This window comes from Lagenorhynchus albirostris, chromosome X, assembly GCF_949774975.1.
Source record: "Lagenorhynchus albirostris chromosome X, mLagAlb1.1, whole genome shotgun sequence".
NCBI lineage: Eukaryota > Metazoa > Chordata > Mammalia > Artiodactyla > Delphinidae > Lagenorhynchus > Lagenorhynchus albirostris.
The window spans coordinates 108,183,391-108,202,867 of record NC_083116.1 but is presented as its reverse complement, the minus strand read 5'-3'; the positions used below and the strand labels follow the sequence as shown (position 1 = coordinate 108,202,867).

Genomic DNA, 19,477 nt, shown 5'->3' with positions numbered 1-19,477 from the left:
ACTGCGGAGTCTATTCACAGTTCCATGGAAATCCCTCTTCCATTGCTGTGTTTTCTTGTTCTAGGTCATAAAAAAAAATGGAAGGTTTTTAAATTTGTTTTATGAAATATCAAAACTTTAACTTGTACCTGATAAAAGTAATGAATATGCGATCCATACTGTCACCGGCAGAATGGCGATTTCCTGGGCTCTTGCCCTCCCAAAGAGGAAGAATTCAGTCGAGAGGCGTAGAGCAGTTTTAAGTAGCAAGAGTTCAGTTAAGCAGAGCAAAGGTACGCTCCCGAGAAAGCAGGAGAGCGGGCTGTCTGGAAACCAGAAGCAGCCCCGCGATGGGCTAGGGCTGTGTTTTGTAGAGTGGTGGTCTCTCCCTGTGTCCTGTGTTATTTGACTGACAAATCGATCGACAGCTTTAGGCTATATAACTTTCCTGCTAGTATGCAGGCACTTACCCATAAGCACCCAAGCAGAACCCATGGGGTGGGGCGGGGAAGCAAAAGCCGCAATGCTAAGTTATTACAAGTGAGGCGTAATGAACCCTGGGGTACCTCGAGTCACCTTGTAGGTCTTGGTGCGCCTGCGTCAACCTGTGCTGGCGGTTTTGTCTTGCTTGGTCCTGGTATGGCTGGAAACCTAGCAGTGGTCCTTGACCACGAGAGGGAGGATCTCTGGGCATGCTGCAACCACCAGTGTCCAGGTAGGGGAGGGAAAGGCGAACCGTCCAGGATGGGGCAGGCCCGCTCGTGTGTGACTCGCTCTCCTCACCTTGGCTCTGGGCACCCTCTTCAGATCCTGGGCATGAAACCCCTGCATCACGAGGGCTCGTGGCTGGGGCTCCCGGAGGCTCCTGGCGAGTGCCAGCAACAGGGGAGCTCGGGGGAGTACCCCGAGAAACAGAAGCGGGGGAGGGGGGCGGCTCTTCCATCTCTTCTGCCGCCGCCGCCGCCTCAGTGGCCCGGGCACCCTTGAGACTCTGAGTCTCCCCCCGGGCCTGGTGGCGTTTCTCGCGGGCACGGCGCTTGCTCTTCCGGCCCCGAGGCATGATGACACAGGTCAGGGCCAGCAGGCGGGAGTGTGGGCAGGAAGGCAGGCAACGAGGGCACCTGGGGGAGGGACAAGGAGATGCTGTGAGCACCTTCAGCGGGGAGATTCCTCCCTGGCTTTAACCAAGGCCGCCTCTGCAGGGTCCTTGAGGGCACTGCCCGAGGACCCACAGGGCTCCTGTTCTCCTGCTCAGCCTGTCCCCTGAGACCCCTGTGGCGGACGGTAGAGTGAGCCTTGGGCTACAGGCTGCCAGCCTACCTGAGTGTCACTGGGGTGACAGAAGGGGCTGCCAGTGGGACCTTCCGTGTCCTAGGGCGGGGAGTCTGCTCAGTTCATCTTCAGGATCTTTAGGTGGACGGCAGCCAGGGCCTGGGCTTCCTCCCCTCCGTTGCTCTGCAGTTGACACCTCAGTGGTCCCAGGGACCCATGAGGAGGAAGTGAGTGGTGGCCCAGCTCTCCGGCCTGACAGGGGGAGCACAGTGCTGACAGCTCTGTGGAGTCCTTTCTATCCTGGGATCACTGGGTCCTCAGTCCCTATTCAGTGCTCTCAGCTGGCTTCACGTAGGGCCTGGGACCCACCCTTCTGCCCTCTGATGGCTTTACCTTCAGGCTAAGGGTCTCACCTCCCTTAGACCTGATGTAAAGGAGCCTCGGCCCGACTGCCCTGTCCTGAGCCTTCAAGTGCTGAAAGCAGGGGCAAGGCTAGACTCTTTGTCGTCCCCACAGCTCAGCGGGTGGGGCATGTTCCCCTTAGTCGTCACTCAGGGTTCTCAGTTGGACCCCTGGGAAGGCCTGTGGCTCCTGTCTCTTGACCTGAGGACATGTGCTCATAGAAAGGCCCACCGCTCTCTGAGAGCCAACAGAAGAAAGTGAGGGTAGCCTGATGTCCCACGTCTACCTGTGGTCTCTGAAGGCAGGAAGCTGGGGCCGGCAGATCCAGGCCTTGTTATGCTTGGCCGCGCCGGTCCTCACTCAGGCTCTTCCTCAGTTTGACTCCTGGGAAGACCTATATTTCTCCCTCTCTTCACCTATTACTGTCCCCACTTCTCTGTCACCCTGGGAGGAGTTAAGGGTTGCCTCTGCTCGGCCTGACATCTCTCCAGGCGTCTCCCAGGACTGACAGCAGGGGAGAGATGATGTGCTGCCCCCATTGTTATGGTTTTCATGCTCCACTCCAGCCTTAGGTCCTCACCCCAACTCCTAGCACAACCTGGAAATTTCCCCTGTGCTGAGTCAGCCAGCCTCGGAGCAAAGTCCTCACCACCCTGAGTCCCCAGAAGTAGAAGTCAGAGTAGGCCACGTGTAGCCACAGCTATTTCTGAGGGGCTTCTGAGGACTAACACAGAGGGCAAGATTCCCTGGGCTCTGCTCTTCTGGGGTTTGTGACCTCAATAGTCCTCAGTCTGTCAGGATCTGGGACTCTCCCCTCTACCGACCTGAGTCCTCCAGAGCCGGAGGCAAGTGGGTGACACATCGAACTACCCCTGCCTGGGGCTTCCCCGGGCCGAAAGGGTGGTGGGGCTATGTGTTTGTTCCTGTCTCTTTTCGGTTGGGCGTTCCCCTTGGTCCTCACTCGGAGTCCTTACGCTGGCTCTTCCCGTGACCTAGAGAGGCCTGTGCTCTCATACTACAGCCTTTACTTCCCCGAGACCACCTAGGAAGATGTGAGGGTTGCCTCACGTGGGCATGACTGCCTGTGGTCACTCATGGCCGACAGTAAGGGAGGGATTCTGTGGCGTCCCCGCTTTTATGACTTGGGTGGTTCCCTCAGTCCTCATGGTCCTCTGCTCGACTCTTGGCATGACCTGGAATTCCTCCCTGTGCTCCCCTGAGGCTGGCCCCTGGGACCAAGTGCCTCATCTACCTGAGACGCTCTAAAAGGAAAGGCGTGGGGCGCACCATGCCAACATTCCTGGATTTGCCAAGGGGAGGTATCCAGTGGCAGGGCTCTGCTCTAGGTGGAGTCCCTTTATCCTCATTTAGAGTCACTAGATTTCCAGTCTCTACTGAGTGAGGCTGTTCCCCAGAGACCAAGGCCCTCGCCTCCCCGAGACCACCCCCAGTGGAAAGAGGGGGCAGGTCAGCCAGAAAGCTTTGTCCTGGGCCTCCTGGGGCTGACCTCAGGGGCGGGACTCTGCATTCTCCTCTGTTCTGGAGTGAGTGGTCCTCTTGCTCCTCATTCAGGGTCCTCATCGTGATGCCTGACCAGACCCAGGACTCCACCCTCCACTCCCCTGAAGCTGTGCTCCTCAGCACAAAGGCATTACCTTCTTGGGAATTCTGAATTGGAAGTCAGGATGAACCAGATCTGTCCAAAGCTGTTGGGGTCTTCTGAGGAGCAGGACTTTACAAGGCCCCACTCTTCTGGAGTCAGTGGCCCCTCAGTCCTAACTCAGGTTTCTTACCTTGACTTCAGGTAGCATATGGGACTCCACCCTCCCTACTGTCTGTCTGCCAGCCTCAGGCCAAGGCTTTCACCTTCCTGAGACACCAGAAGGGGAGATAAGAGACCTATTCCCTGGCTACTCCTGCCAGGGGGCCTCTGTGTGGTCCCCTTTGTTATGGGGAGTCCACTCATCGGCACCCAGTGTCCTCACCCTGAAGCAAACTAAGGCCTGTTAGGATCTCCTACTTGGGCAGAATTGGAGATGCTGCCACAAGACCAAGGAACTCACCTCCCTGAGAACCTCTCCACCCTTGCCCCGGAGGAAAAGAAGGGGTACCTTCAGACAGACAGCTCTGCGCATGGCCACACAAGGGAGAAAGCAGGGTAGACTTTGTGGGGCCCCCTTCTGTTCTAAGTTCCTCACCTTGAGTAACTATCAGAGGCTGGGACTCCTCCCTCCACTGACCTGAGGACACAGCTGTTAAACCAAGGCTTTTATGTCCCTGAGAAACTTGAAGAGTAAATGAGGAGATGCTGATCTTTTCGGGGTATCTGACATTGCATATGTAGAAGACCCCATTGTCACCGAAAATTTTTCTTTTTATTCATACCATTCACTTATTCAGCGTTACTGTTACTGTATTCCAGAACAGTGCTTTGGGAACAGGGCCCCTTTTATCCCATGAGATACATTTTGGAGTGGTGAGAAGAAAAATGAATTAAAAGACGTAAGGTCTGGCTTAGGCTGGGAGGAGTGGAAGAGTGTAGGCTCTAGACTATTCCAGACCAGGGGACTAGACCCAGCAAGGTCACTTAATCAGTCTTGTGAACTTGAGACACCTGCAAGTTATTCACCTGTAAAGGGAGTCTGCTAAATCCTATCCTGCGTGAATGTTGGAATGTTATGTACTACATGTAAAGCAGTGGCATACTCATTAAGCAATATTGGGTTTTTGATGAATGGCAGTTATGATACGATTATTATGAACCCCAAAGTACCACCCTCCCATCAGAGTTTATTTTTAATCCAGTAGGTAGCAGAGAATATGCAGTGCACTAGGGCAAAAGAAACAAATACTCACAAATGAGCTAAATCAAAGTATCTTTTATTTCTACCAAAAGAAAGTTTAAACGAAGTAAGGCAAACCACGAGTTAAATGGCTTTTACTCTCTGTTTTCTCCATTTTTTGTTTCTAAATATTTTCTGTGGTCGCCTTTCACATTTCCATGAAAATCTCTATTGCAGTGCCCTGTTTTCTACTTCTGGATCATACAGAAAATATAGATGGTTCGTTTTACTGTTACATATACCAAAACTGTAACTTTAGAACTCTTTAAACAGCAATAAATATGCAAGCAATGTCATTCACGAATTCATATTCTTAAGAAAACACACTATTACAAGAAAAAAAATTTGAAAAAAACTAAATCAATCAATCAATAATATATAGAAGTTACTAGTTTAAAACAGGAAGATAAATAAGATCTATACTTTGTTCCCTCCACCCCTACTACTACTCTGCACTATTTAGGAGCCTGACTGCTCGCTTCCAAAACAAAGTAAGCAATCTGCCCGCGGCCTCCCCCACTACATTTGGGGCAGATGTGGACCTTGGCCCTGGAAGGGGCTCTGCCCGCAGCAACAGCTGCAGCCCCGGCCGCGACTCTCACTCTTGCTCTCTCTTCCTCATCTTTCAGAGCCTCCTCATAGAGATCTGGTAAGGCACTGGGGACGGTACCAATGATCTTGGCCACAAACTCCAGCACTTTCATCTTGCTGGTTTCAGCGTGGGCTCTCGGGCCCCACAGGAACACATAGCGCGGAGGATCGCTGTCGGGCACCTGGCAGTAGGTGAGGTACTTCTGCATCACGAAATCTTTCCTGATGAACCTACTGGGCTCCCCAAAGATCAAGTGCCTCCTCCCAGCATAGAAACCCAACGCATTGAGGAATTCCCAGAGCTCCTCTTCGGTGGCACGGTTGCCCTTCGTGAAGATCGCGCCCAGGACAGTCATCAGGAGACCGGATGTGGGCAGCCCCGACTCATCACTTGGACTTCCCTCGCTGGGGAGGGCCATCTTGCTGATGAGGGCGTAGGAGTGATTGCTGGGGTCGACATCCTTCACCTCGAGGCCAAAGACCACCTCCATGATCTCAGAGGCTCTGCTGAGGATCTCAGGGAAGTGCTTCTGGTACTTCCTGTTGACAGCCTTCAGCAGTGCTGCCTGCGGGATGGGCTCCTTCGTCTTGTACTTCTCAAGCAGGAACTGCACCAACTTTCTGACCTTCCTGGTCAGAGGATCTCTGCAACTGCTGTGAATGGAAGGTGCTGCTTGGGAGGTACCTGCACTTTTCTCATCTTGGCTCTGGGCACCCTCTTCAGATCCTGGGCATGAAACCCCTGCATCACGAGGGCTCGTGGCTGGGGCTCCCGGAGGCTCCTGGCGAGTGCCAGCAACAGGGGAGCTCGGGGGAGTACCCCGAGAAACAGAAGCGGGGGAGGGGGGCGACTCTTCCATCTCTTCTGCCGCCGCCGCTGCTGCCGCCGCCTCAGTGGCCTGGGCACCCTTGAGACTCTGAGTCTCCCCCCGGGCCTGGTGGCGTTTCTCGCGGGCACGGCGCTTGCTCTTCCGGCCCCGAGGCATGATGACACAGGTCAGGGCCAGCAGGCGGGAGTGTGGGCAGGAAGGCAGGCAACGAGGGCACCTGGGGGAGGGACAAGGAGATGCTGTGAGCACCTTCAGCAGGGAGATTCCTCCCTGGCTTTAACCAAGGCCGCCTCTGCAGGGTCCTTGAGGGCACAGCCCGAGGACCCACAGGGCTCCTGTTCTCCTGCTCAGCCTGTCCCCTGAGACCCCTGTGGAGGACGGTAAAGTGAGCCTTGGGGCACAGCCAGCCAGCCCTGCCTGGGCGGTATGGGGGTGACAGTGGGGGCTGGCAGGGGAGGTAGGTCTCCGCAGTTCCCATTCAGAGTCAGGATGACAGTTGGTGGCAAGACTCCCTCACCCCCCCATCCCCTCTGTTGCTCTGAAGTTGACACCACCATCTTCCATGACACCCAGGAGGAGGAAAGGAGGGAGCGTTCAGCCCACCACCGAAGGGTCCTGGGACCCTCCCTTCTGCTGCCTGGTGGCTGCCCCTTCAGAACAAAGCTCTAACCTCCCTCGGACCTGGCAGAGGAAAGTACGGGCAGTCTCAGCCTGACAGTCCTTTCTTGGGAGTCTAAGGGTTGACAGGAGGGGACGGGCCATATTCTCTCTTGTCCCTTCTCTTCGGGGTGGGTGACTCCCTCAGTCCTCACTCGGGGTCCTCCCTGGACGGCCGGTGCAGCCTGGAGCTCCTCTCTTGCCCCGAGGGCCATCTGCTCGCACCAGTGCCGGCACCTCCTTGCGTCCCATTCGGAGGCGGTGAGGGTGACCACGCGGCCGCACGTGGCAGAGTTTTACCAGGCCTGCAGCGTGCGGCAGACAGGTCGAGGCCCTGTGACTGGCGGCCCCACTGGCCCTCACTCAAGGGCTTGGGCTGACTCTTGGGAGTGCTTAGGGACGCGCCTTCTGCTGGCCTGCACCTCCCCTCTCAGACAGCAGCCCTCCCTCCTCCGTGTGTGGCCAGAAGGAAGCGGCTGACAACAGGGGAGGGGTTCTGAGGTGCCCTTGCGGCGGGGAGGACGGTCCTCGCCCTGACTCCTCCCGTGCCCTGGAAATCCTCCCTCTGCTGACCTGCGGCCAGCCCCTCAGGACAAGGCCCCCTCCTCCCTGGGCCTCCTGCGTCTGTCCGTCCGTCCGCGTTCGCACTGAGGGAGCCCCTCAGTCTTTAGACCTGCCCAGAGGCTCCCAGGCCGACGTCAGGGGCGGGGTCCGCGTGGCCGCCATTCTGGGGTGTGGAGCCCCTCGGTCCCCACGAGGGTCCCGTCCTTCACGCCACAGGGCACTGAGCTAAGCCAGGGTCCACCAGCCTCAGAGCGAGGCCTTCCTTGCCCGAGACCCCGCTGGGGAAGCGGATGGACTTTGGGCCTAACAGCCAGGCCCGAGCCTCTGGGGCCGAGAGCAGGGGCGCGGTGGGCGGGGCCTGTGTGGCCGTGGGCGGGGCCTGTATGGCCGCCTCTTTTCGGAGGGAATGGGGATTGGGGGTGTCAGCGGCGTGTCCCCACACTTCTAACTGGGGTCACCTCACACCTTGACACCTGACGAGACGTGGCACTCCTCTCGCAGCTCACCGTCGCCGGACGTCAGCTCTCAAAAATGGCCTCGCCCCCACAGCGCGGCTCGGAGGACGTGACTTCCGGTCATGCGCATCTGGGCTCCAGGAGGACGGCAGGGGCGGGGCAGAGGGCGTGGGCGGTGGGGGGTGCTTCCGGGGGAGCTTCCCGCAGACCTGGCACGAGGGCCTTTCATTGACTCTTGGCAGGTCCTGGGACTTTTCCCTCTGCTGAGCTGAGTCAGCAGGCATCACACCTTGGTTCTCATTTCTGTCGGCACCCCCAGCCGGAAGTATCTGGGACCCTCAGCCTCACAGCCATGCCTGGGTCCCCCGAGACTGACAGTGAGGGCTCTTCGGGGCCCCCTCTTCTGTGGTGGATGCTGCTCTCAATCCTCTCTCAGTGTCTTCTCTTGACTCCCTGTAGGTGCTGGGCTACCTCCCGTCTGCTGACCTGGCGCCAAGGCCTCACATCAAAGACATCAACTCCCTGAGACTGCTGGTGTGAAGTGCAGGCACATCCCATCTGGACTCTTCTGCCTGGAGCCTCCCAGACATGGCTGCTGCAGGTAAGATGAGCTGAGGGGAAAGGAGGCGAGACTCTCTTCTGTGGTTGGGAGCCCGTCAGGTCTCACTCAAGGTCCTCACATTGACTGCTGGCGGGGCCTGCGATTCCTTCCTTCTCTGGTATGAATCCATCCCTGTCCCCAGCCATGCCCCACAGAATCCCAGAGGAGTTAGTGAAGGGGCGCCTTAGCCTGACAGTTCCCACTGTGGTCTCTCTTTGTTGACAGCAGGGGCATTGCCCAAAAGTTCAGAAATAAATTTCTGTCCTTTTGTACAACTACTGTGTTACTTGCTTTTCTCTTTTAGTCCGTGTGCGATAGTCTATTAAGATGATCACTTAAAAAGGCCAGTTGTCATGCACTAAGAAAGTTTCAGATGGTTATTTCACAGCCTGTGGACCATACTGCCACATCCAGCCCAATCTTTGGTGTCCCATGCTCCTGGCATGCGGGCTCTGAAATGCTGCCTCAGATTCCTTCAGTGAAGCAGTAGAGATTCATGGTCCCAGAGCACAGTGGAAGAATCAAGGGCTCAACGTTATAGGCTTTTCTCTAATCAATCCTGTCATCTGCCTCTCTTGCAGGCTACAGACCTGTGTCGATTTCAGGGCATCCCCCTACCTGCCCACAGTCAGGTTCTAGTTCAACACAGCCTTAGTCTCTCCCAGGGGGTTCTCATTTATTTTGTTTTGTTGTTGCTGGTATTGTTCTTTCATTCTCCCTTTTATAGTTTCTCCAGTATCGAGTTTAGTAAACAGCAGCCCAATTCTGGTAGCCATCTTGGAAACTACATATGAGGCAGTGTATTAGCATGCTCAGGCTCCCGTAGCAAAATACCACAGGCTGGATTTCTTAACAACAGAAATTTATTTTCTCACAGTTCTAGAGGCTAGTAGTTCCCGATAGAGGTGCTGGCCGACTCAATTTCTGGTAAGAGCTCTCCTCCTGGCTTTTTGCTATGTCCTCACAGGGCCTCTTCTCTGTAAATACACAGAAAGAGAATGATATCTGGTGTCAGTTCCTCTTCCTGTAAGGACATCAGCCTTATTGGATTAGCGCCCCACCCTTATGACTTCATTTAATCTTAATAACCTCCCTAAAGACCCTGTCTCCAAATACAGTAACAGTGGTGGATTAGGGCTTCAGCATATGAATTTGTGGGGAGTGGGGAGGGCACAATTCAGTCCATACCAGGTAATAAATCTGTAAATAATTTAAGGAGAAGTGGCATATTTACAATATTCTTTTCCCCATGAATAAACATAGTGTACTTCTTTATTTATTTGGGATTTCTTTTTCTATCAGTACATTTTTATAGTTGCCTACAAAAAGATCATGTACATTTTTGTTAAGTTTCCTTTTAAGTAAGTTTTGGATGCTGCTGCTGTTGTTATGGGAGTATTTTCTATTAATTATTCTAATTAGCTATTGCTTTTGTGTGGTTAGGCTCCTGATTTTGGTATAGTAATCTTATATACAACAGCTTTTGGAGTCTCTTGTTCATTTGAGTATTTTGTGCACTGGTTCCTTGGGATTTTCTAATTAGAGGGTTATATTGTTGCCATTTATTATCTCTGTCTTTTCAATATTCCTTCCTCTTATTTATTTCAATATTCTTATTCTTCTAGTTATGTATTCCAGTCCACTTTTAAACAGTAGATACAGTACCATAATATCTGTGTCTTTGTCCTGACTTTGATGGGAATGCTTCTAACATTTCACATTTATCTAAGTTTGCTGTAGATTTTAGGAAATGAAAATTCTCTTCAAATGTTATTTTACTAAAGGCTTTTAACCATGGTGTTAAGTATTTTTTCAAAGGCTTTTTCTACACCCCTGGACGTGATCAAATACATTTTATTCTCTAATCTATTAATATAGAGAAAGTCCAGTTGACAATTTTTTGTAATGTTATAATATCTTTGCATTTCTTGAAGTCAGCCTCTTTACTCACTGCTGTATTGGATATGCCATGAATTTATTTAGGATAGATGCCTCTACATAAGTGAGCTTAGCTCAAGTGATTTTTTTTCTTGGGGTGTCATTATTTGGTCTCTGTATGAAGGTCAGCACACCTATTAAAATGAGTTTAGCAATTTCTCATCAACAGATTATTGGAGAAAGAAAATGTGGTATAAAGATATGATATTTATAATGAACATTTTCACTAGAGAAATTATTAATGTTATACAACCGTTCAGAGAAGAGTAAAATGAACCCAATATACCTGACACTCAGAATCAACAATCATTAATAGTTAGAGGTTAAACATAATAGTTAGTGGTAAATATTGATCCAGTTAGCATTTGTTAGGTTTTTACTTTACAGATTTTGAAATTTCCAGACAAGGAATTTAAATAAATTTGAGTACTATTTTAAGAGCTCTAATAGGAAAAATAGACAATATGCAAGACTAAATAAGTAATGTTATTAGAGAGAAGGAAAGTATAAGAAAGAATCAAAACTAAATGCTAGAAATCAAAAATACAGTAAGAGAATTGAAAAAATACCTTTGACAGGCTCATTAGTAGATGTGACACATGTGAGGAAACAATCAGTGAATCTGAAGATAGGTGAATTGCACCTCCTCAGTTGAATCAAAAAGAGAAACAAAGAACAAAATAATTAACAGAACACCCAAAAACCATGGGGCAATATCAAAAGGTGTAATATACAGATAATTCCAATGCCAGACAGAGAAGAATGGGGGTAGAAATACATTTGAAACAATAGGCCAAGGACTTTCTAACATTAATGACAGACACCAAAGCATAGATCCAGACAGCTCAGAGAACACCAAGATAAATACCAAAACAAACAAACAAACTATACCTGGGCATATCGTATTCACACTGCAGAAAACCAAAGGCAAAGACAACATTTTGAAGAAAGTTGGGGGCGGGGAGAGACACGTCTCCTAAAGAGGAAAAAAAAAAAAAGATTATAGCAAACTCCTCATCAGAAAGCATGCAAGCAAGAAGAGAGTGAAGTGAAATCCTTAAAATGTTGAAAGAAAAAGTATCAACTAGAATTCTGTATCCAACAAAATTAAAAAAAAAAAAAGAGAGAGAAGGGGAAATAAAGACTTTCTCAGTCAAACAGACAGACAAAAAAACCCGGAGTCAATTCATTGCCTCATAGGCCTCATAGTAGATCTACTGTGCAAGAAATGTTAAAATAAATTCATTATGTGGAAAGAAAATGATATAGATCAGAAACTCGGATGAGTATAAAAAAGGAAAAGCATCAGAGAAGGAATAAATGGAGATAAAATGAAATCTTTAAATTTTGTCATTCTTAATTAATTTAAAAATGTTTGTTTTAAGCAGCAATAGTAACAATGGACTAGGTGATTGTAGCACATGGACAAGTAAAATAAACGAGAGCAATGTCACACGAGACAGGAGGGAATTAGAAATCCTCTGTTATAAAGAATCGGCACTACATGTGAAACAATATGATATTACTTGAAGGTGGACTAAGATTATTTAGAAATGTGTATTGTAAACCCTAGGAAAGCCAGTGAAGAGGTTAAAGAAAAGTATGAACGATATATCAAGAAAAGAGATAAAATAGAATCATATAAAATGCTCAGTTAATACCAGAGAGCATAAAAAAGGATATAAAAAAGAGCAAATGCAACAAATAGAAAACAGTTACACAAATAGTAGATTTTAATAAAACTATTGATATATCAATAATCACTTTAAATGTGAATACTCTAAATACACGAGTTAGAAGGCAGAAATTGTCACAGTGGTTAAAAAATAAATTAAAAAAGACTCAACTATATGCTATCTATGAGAAACCCATTTGTGTATCAAGACTCTGATAGGTTAAAAGCAAAAGGATGAGAGATTTTAGTACAGTGAAACTCTTCTATACGATTCTGTAATGGTGGATACATAACATTATGCATCTGTCAAAGTCTACAACACAGAGAATGACCCTAATGTAAACTATGGACTTTAGTTAATGATAATATATTAATATTAGTTTATTAATTGTGACAAATGTACCACACTTAATGCAAGATGTCAGTAATAGGGAAAACTGTGTGTGTGTGTGTCAGGGTGGGGGTATATGGGAACTAGTGCTTTCGGCTCAATATTTCTGTAAGTCTAAAACTGCTCTAAAAATAATGTCTATTAATTAAAACAAGAGCAAGGGAAATTCACATACATGGTAGACACATAACCAGCTTACTGTAATTGGAATAAATCTATATTGTAATTGAACTAAAGCACTCAAGCAAGAGTCAGCTACAGAAAAAGAAGGAGTCTTTAGATGATGTGATGGATTATCTTGTTAAGAACATACCTCTAAACTGTCTGGTAGATTTCTTTTATCTTCAGCTGACCAAGTCTCAGAATGCTGAGAACCAAGGTGCAGGGCAAGACAGGGCCAGCCAAGAAGCTTAGCAACCTGAGCACAAAGCACGTTAAACTTGTTCCTTTCACCAGTACATGGTGCAGCCAGCCAGATGACACCTTCTGTTACGCTGAAATTAACCTGTTAGGCAAATCTGTATTGAGGAAGCAGGAAGCTAGAAAATGCACCCTTACTTGTGGTCATTTTCAGCTGAATAAAGAACTTTAAGGTTTCTGACATTAACAGATAAATTCTTTTGTTTACTTGGCTGGTGAAAAAAAGAATGGTAGACTTGTCAGAGCCTAGCTAGAACTAACTAAAAGTTCAAGTGCACTTATGGTCTCTTGTGGCCATTGTGTTGCTACTGTTAATGTACGGTTCTATTAAATAGAAACACATTCATGGGGGCTGTGGTATGAACTAGTATCTGCTCTGATTTTGTTTGAATGGGACTCATCACTGGTTTGTCTCATGATGCATGCTTGTCTAACTTTATTTTAGTTTCTTGTATCTCAGTTAGGCATTTCACCTTTGAATTCAACAAAATGCACTTCAGAGTAGACTGCTTAAAAAGAAGTAGAGGGATAGAGACAGATATACCATGATAAAAGTAGTCAAAAAAAGCTAAAGTAGCTATATAAATTTCAGCCAAAGCAGATTTCAGAACAAGGAATAATATCAGGGATGTGAAGAGACATTATGTAATAATAAAAGGATCAATTATCTGAGAATGTATTACAACCCCAAACATATATGCACCTAACAACAGAGCATCACAATACATGAGGCAAAAACTGATTGAACTGAAAGAAGGAATATACAGTCATAGTTGCAGGCATCAACACTTCTGTGTCAGTAATTGATAGATGAAGAAGTCAGAACATCATTACAAATATATAGATGGCATGAGCAATCCTAACAATCAGCTTGACCTAATTGACATCATACACTACTCCATCCAACAACAACAGCAGAATATACATTCTTCTCAAGCTTACATGTGACATTCACCAAGCTAGACCAACTTTTCTTTTTCTTTCTTTTTTAAAATTGTTAAAAAATTTTTATTGGAGTATAGTTGATTTACAATGTTGTGTTAGTTTCAGGTCTACAACAAAGTGAATCTGTTATATATATACATGTATCCACTCTTTTTTAGCTTCTTTTCCCATATAGGCCATTACAGAGTATTGAGTAGAGTTCCCTGTGCTATACAGTATACACACTACTATACATAAAATAGATAACTAATAAGGGCCTACTGTATACACCACATTTTCATCCATATCTCTGTCCATAAAATACCATTAAACACACCTTAACAAATTTAAAAGAATACAAATCATACAAAATATGTTCTCAGATCACAGCAGACATTAGAAATCAATAACAGAAATATATCTGGAAAGTTCCCAAATATTTATAACTTAAACAACACACTTATAAATAATTCATAAATCAAAGATTTCTTCTTTAAAATTTATATCAAAGATTTCTTCTTTAAAATTAAAATTTCTCTTGAAATCTAAAAATTTCTTGAAATAAGTGAAAATGAAAATACAGATTACCAGAATTTGTGGATTGCTACTAAACTACTGCCTAGAGAGAAATTTAGAGGATTAAATGCAAATATTAGAAAAAAAAGAAAGCTCTGATGCAAATAACCTAAGAGCCCACCTTAGGAAACTAGAGAAAAAAGAGCAAATTAAACGTAAAATGAGCAGAAGAAAGGAAATAATAAAAAATAATTATAAATAAATGAAATTTTAAAATAAGAAAACAGTAGAGAAAATCCATAAAATCCTCAATGACATCAATAAACTTGGTAAGTCACTAGCCAGGATAACCAAGAAAGAAAATAGAGAAGACATCAGCTACCAATATCAGGAATAAAAGAGGGATCACCACTCTGGATCCCAGAGACATTAAAAGGATTTTTGTCAAAATGGAATGTTATGAACGGCTCTATGTCTACAAATTTGATAAAGATGAAATGGATTAGCTCCTTGAAAGGCACAAACTACCTAAACTCATTTAAATTGAAATAGTCTGAAGAGCCTTACACCTATGAAAGAAATTTAATTAATAGTTAAAAACCTTCTAAATAGAGGAATCTTTAGGCCCAGATAGTTTCATTGATGAATTCCATTAAATATTTAAGGATGAAATAATACAAATCATGTGCAATCTTTTTCAGAAAATAGAAGAAGAGAGAAGCACTCTGTTTTTTTTATGAGGCCAGCATCACCCTAAGCCCAAAGCCAGATAAATATATTACTGGAGAGGAAAACTACAAATATCTCTTATGAACATAGACAAAAAAATCCTTAACAAAATAGTAGCAAATGGAATTCAGCTGTATGTAAAAGGAGTAATACATTATTACCAAGTAGGGCTCATTTCCAGAATTCAAGCCTAATATAACATTTATAAATCAATTAGTGATTTTATCAGAATAATAGACTGAATAAGAAAAATGTTATCATACCAATAGATGTAGAAAAATAATTTGAAATTTTTAATACCCATTTAGGATAAAAACTTTAAAAAGTAGGTTTAGAAGGGAATTTCTGTAACCTGATAAAGGGTACATAAAACCTAGAGCTAACCTTATACCTAATAATGAGGGAGTGAATGCTTTCCCCCTAAGACTGGAAATGAAACAAAGATGTCCTCTCATTACTCCAGTTCAATATCATGATGGAAGTCCTATCCAGTGCAAGACAAACAATAACAAATAGATAAAAGGTATACAGAGGGCTTCCCTGGTGGCGCAGTGGTTGAGAGTCCGCCTGCCGATGCAGGGGACACGGGTTTGTGCCCCGGTCTGGGAAGATCCCACATGCCACGGAGCGGCTGGGCCCGTGAGCCATGACCGCTGAGCCTGCACACGTCCGGAGCCTGTGCTCCACAACGGGAGAGGCCACAACAGTGAGAGGCCCGCGTACCACACACACACAAAAAAAAGGTATACAGATAGGAAAGGGATAAATTACAATTATATACTTTTTGCACAGGAAATGATTGTCTATGTAGAAAACCACAAAGAATCTATAAAGAAAGCCTCCTGGACCTAATAACAGTATAATTGCTTTACCATATACCAGCAATTAACAATTGAAATTAGAAGTTTAAAAAAGCAAAAACATTTACCAATGCAAAAAAATGAAATACTTAACTATAAATCTAACAAAATATATACCAAATCGATTTGTGGAAAACTACAAGACACTTACCAAGAGGATCTAAATGAATGGAGAAATATTCTCTGTTAATGAATTGATAGACTCACCATTATTAAGATGTGAATTATTTCTAACTTAATCTATACATTTAATGCAGTCCCAATCAAAATCCCAGTAACTTATTTGTAGAAATTAAAAAAAACCTGATTCTAATATTTATATGAAGTGGCAAAGGTCCTAGAAGACCCCACACAATGTTGAAAAAGAAGAATGAAGTTTGAAGACTCACAGTACCCTATTTCAAGGCTTAAAATAAAGCTGTAGTAATCAAGACAGCATAGTATTGGTGAAATAGACAAATAGATCGTTGAACCAGAGAATTGAGAGCCCAGAAATAGTCCCACACAAATATAGTCAACTAACTTTCGACAAAGGTACAAAGGCAAATATCAATAAATGAAAAATAATTTTTTTCACCAAGCAGTGCTAGAGCAATGGATGTTCATATGGGAAAAAATGAACTTAGTCACAAACCTCACACCTTACACAAAAATTAACTGAAAATAGAGTATATATCTAAATGTAAACTGCAAAACTATGTAACTTCTGGAAGAAAATACAGGAGAAAATCTATGACTTTGGATGTGGTGATGAGTTTTAGATACAATAGCAAAAGCACAATATATAAAAGAAAAAAACTTATAAGTTGGACTTTATTAAAATTAAAAAGTTTTGCTCTGTGAAAGATACTGTTAAGAGAATGAAAAACTAAGCCATAGATTGAGAGAAAATATTTGCAAATCACATATCTGATAAATGACTTGTATTTGAATGTACAAAGAACTCCTAAAACTCAACAATAATAAAACAAGGAACCAGTAGTGGTTTAAATGGTGTCTCTAAAAAGAGACTGTTGAAACCTATGAATGTGACCTTATTTGGAAAAAGTCTTTGTAGATATAATTAAGTTAAAGATCTCAAGATGTGATCATCCTGGATTAAGGATGATCTACCCAAGGACAGGTCCCATAAGAGAAAGAGGAAGAATTGAGACACAGACATAGAGGGGAAAGGCATGTGAATATGGAGGTGTAGGCAGAGATTGGAGAGATGTATTTACAAGCCAAGGAACATCCAAGAATTGCTGGGTAGTTACCAGAAGGTAGAAGAAAGGTCTGGAAATGGATCTTCCCTTAGAGCCTCCAGAAGGAACCAACTCTTTTGACAGCTTGATTTCAGACTTCTGGCCTTCATAACTGTGAGAGAATAAACTCCTTTTGTTGTAAGCCTCCCAGTTTGTGTTATTACAGATGTTCTACAAAAATAATACATTACCTTATTTTAAAAGTGGTCAAAAGATCTCAACAAATATCTCACAAAAGAAGATAGACAGATGATAAATGGACATGTGAAAGGATGCACAACACAATTTGGCACTAAGGAAATGCAAGTTAAAACAACAATTTTTTTTTTTTTTTTTTTTTTTTTTGGCGGTACACGGGCCTCTCACTGTTGTGGCCTCTCCCGTTGCGGAGCACAGGCTCCGGATGTGCAGACTCAGCGGCCATGGCTCACAGGCCCAGCCGCTCCGCGGCATGTGGGATCTTCCCGGACGGGGGCACGAACCCGTGTCCTCTGCATCGGCAGGCGGACTCTCAACCACTGCGCCACCAGGGAAGCCCAAAACAACAATTTTTTACCAGTGCACACCTACTGAAAGGCTAGCAAGGATGCATTTGGATCTCTCACACATTGATATTGAAAATGCAAAATGATGCAGCTATTTTGGAAACAGGTTAGTGGTTTCTTAAAAAGCTAAACATGTTTTTCTGATACAATCCAGAAATTGTGCTCCTGTTTATCCAATTGAATTGAAAACTTAATGTCAACACAAATAACTGTATATAAATGCTTATAGCAGCATTATCCATAATTACCTTACCAAAAACCAAGATGCCTTTAATAGGTGAGTGAATAAATAATCTGTGGTACATACATACAATGGAATACTATTCAGCAATAAAAAGTAATAAACTATCAACTCCTAATTCACGGGATAACATGGATGAACCTTAAATGCATATTGCTAAGCAAAAGAGGCCAGTCTGAAAATACTGCATACTATATGATTCCATTTGTAAGATATCCTGGAAAAGACAACAACAGAGACAAAAAACAGGCCAGTAGTTTCTAGACGTTTTTTTGTCAGGGGGGAAGTGGTTGAACAAATGAAGTACAGGGGATTTTTTAGGATAGTAAAACTATCTTTATGATATTGTAAGGATGGATATGAGACACTATGCATTTTTTAAATCCCATAGAACATTAGAGAACAAAGAGTGAACCTTAACGTATGCAAATAAAAAATCAATTCAGAGATCTAGGTATCCCAGGATGGAATGCAGACTATGACAAAAAAAAAAAAATCTAGCTGTTTACAAACGTATGAAATAACATCAATGAAGAGTATGGGGAAAAGGAGTGCTGACCTAAGTAACTTTGGAAATGAGTGGATACTGTAAGACTAAAGAAAAAAGGAACTGTATATAGATACTGTATTCTAGTTGGTAAGGTTCTTAGAAGAGTATGGGCTAACAATCTGAAATCAATATACGTGTATACTGGGATTGAGTAAATAAGTATACGGATAGTTGGAGCCAATTTTCTCACAAAGGTAAGCAGGGGGGAAGGCTAGAATGAATCAACGTGATACTAGATTAGAGTTGGAGACATCAGTATGACTCATGTGTACCTTAATATAGATACAAATGGACAGATGTATAAATAATTATAGATATATATGGGTACATGGGCTAGTATACAGACATTTTCTAAGCTCTATCTTCTGAGAGGGCTTAAAAGCAACAAGACTCTAATAGCAAGGGAACAACATGAGTGGGAAAATAAACCTAATACTGTATTATAACCCAAAGTATAAAATAAATACCCATAAGTCTACATTGCTATATATAAGTGACTGAATGAATAAATAAATCAGAGAGAATAGAAAAATCTTATGTAGAGAATAATTCCAAATAATTTATATAGCTACTCCACCCTCAAGGAGGCGGGGCATAACTCCCCACCCCTTAAGTGGGCTGAACATAGTGACTTCTTTCCAAAGGGTACTGTATGGAAAGGAGGAGGAAAGAGTAACTGTACAGTGGAGAAACTTGACAAACACTACCTTAGGTAGGTGAACAAGGTGATATCATCAGTTGTTAAGTCATGTTGATAGTGTGCCCTTGATATAATGTGATGAAAATGGCACTTTATTCCTGAGGCCTTCCTCTTAAGAACCCATAATGCCAGTCTAATCATGAGAAAAATATCAAAGACATCCCGATAGAGGGGACCTTCTGCAAAATACTTGACAAATACTCCCCCAAATTGTCAAGATCATCAAAAATAAGGAAAGTCTGATAAACTGTCACAGTCTAGAAGAGCCTAAGAGAAGTGATGTCTAAATGCAATGTGCTATTGTGGGTGGGATCTTGGTCCAGAAAAAGGACATTAGGAAAAAAATGAAGGAAAACTGAATGAAGTATGGACTCTTGCTACTAGTAAGGTATCAATATTGGTTCAATAGTTGTGACAAATTTATCATACTAATGTAAGATATTAAGAATAGGGGAGAGTGAGTGCTGTGTATAAGGGAACTCTCTGTACTACCTTTGCAACTTTTCTGTAATTAGAAAACTATTGAAAATGTTGAGAATAGCTAACACAG

The 19,477-nt window shown here is 44.4% G+C and overlaps 1 pseudogene; it reads right to left on the bottom strand.

Moving 5' to 3' along the window:
• Window positions 1-4,951: 4,951 nt before the first annotated feature.
• LOC132513701 (melanoma-associated antigen B4-like) lies at window positions 4,952-6,395 on the bottom strand (annotated as a pseudogene).
• Window positions 6,396-19,477: the final 13,082 nt, after the last annotated feature.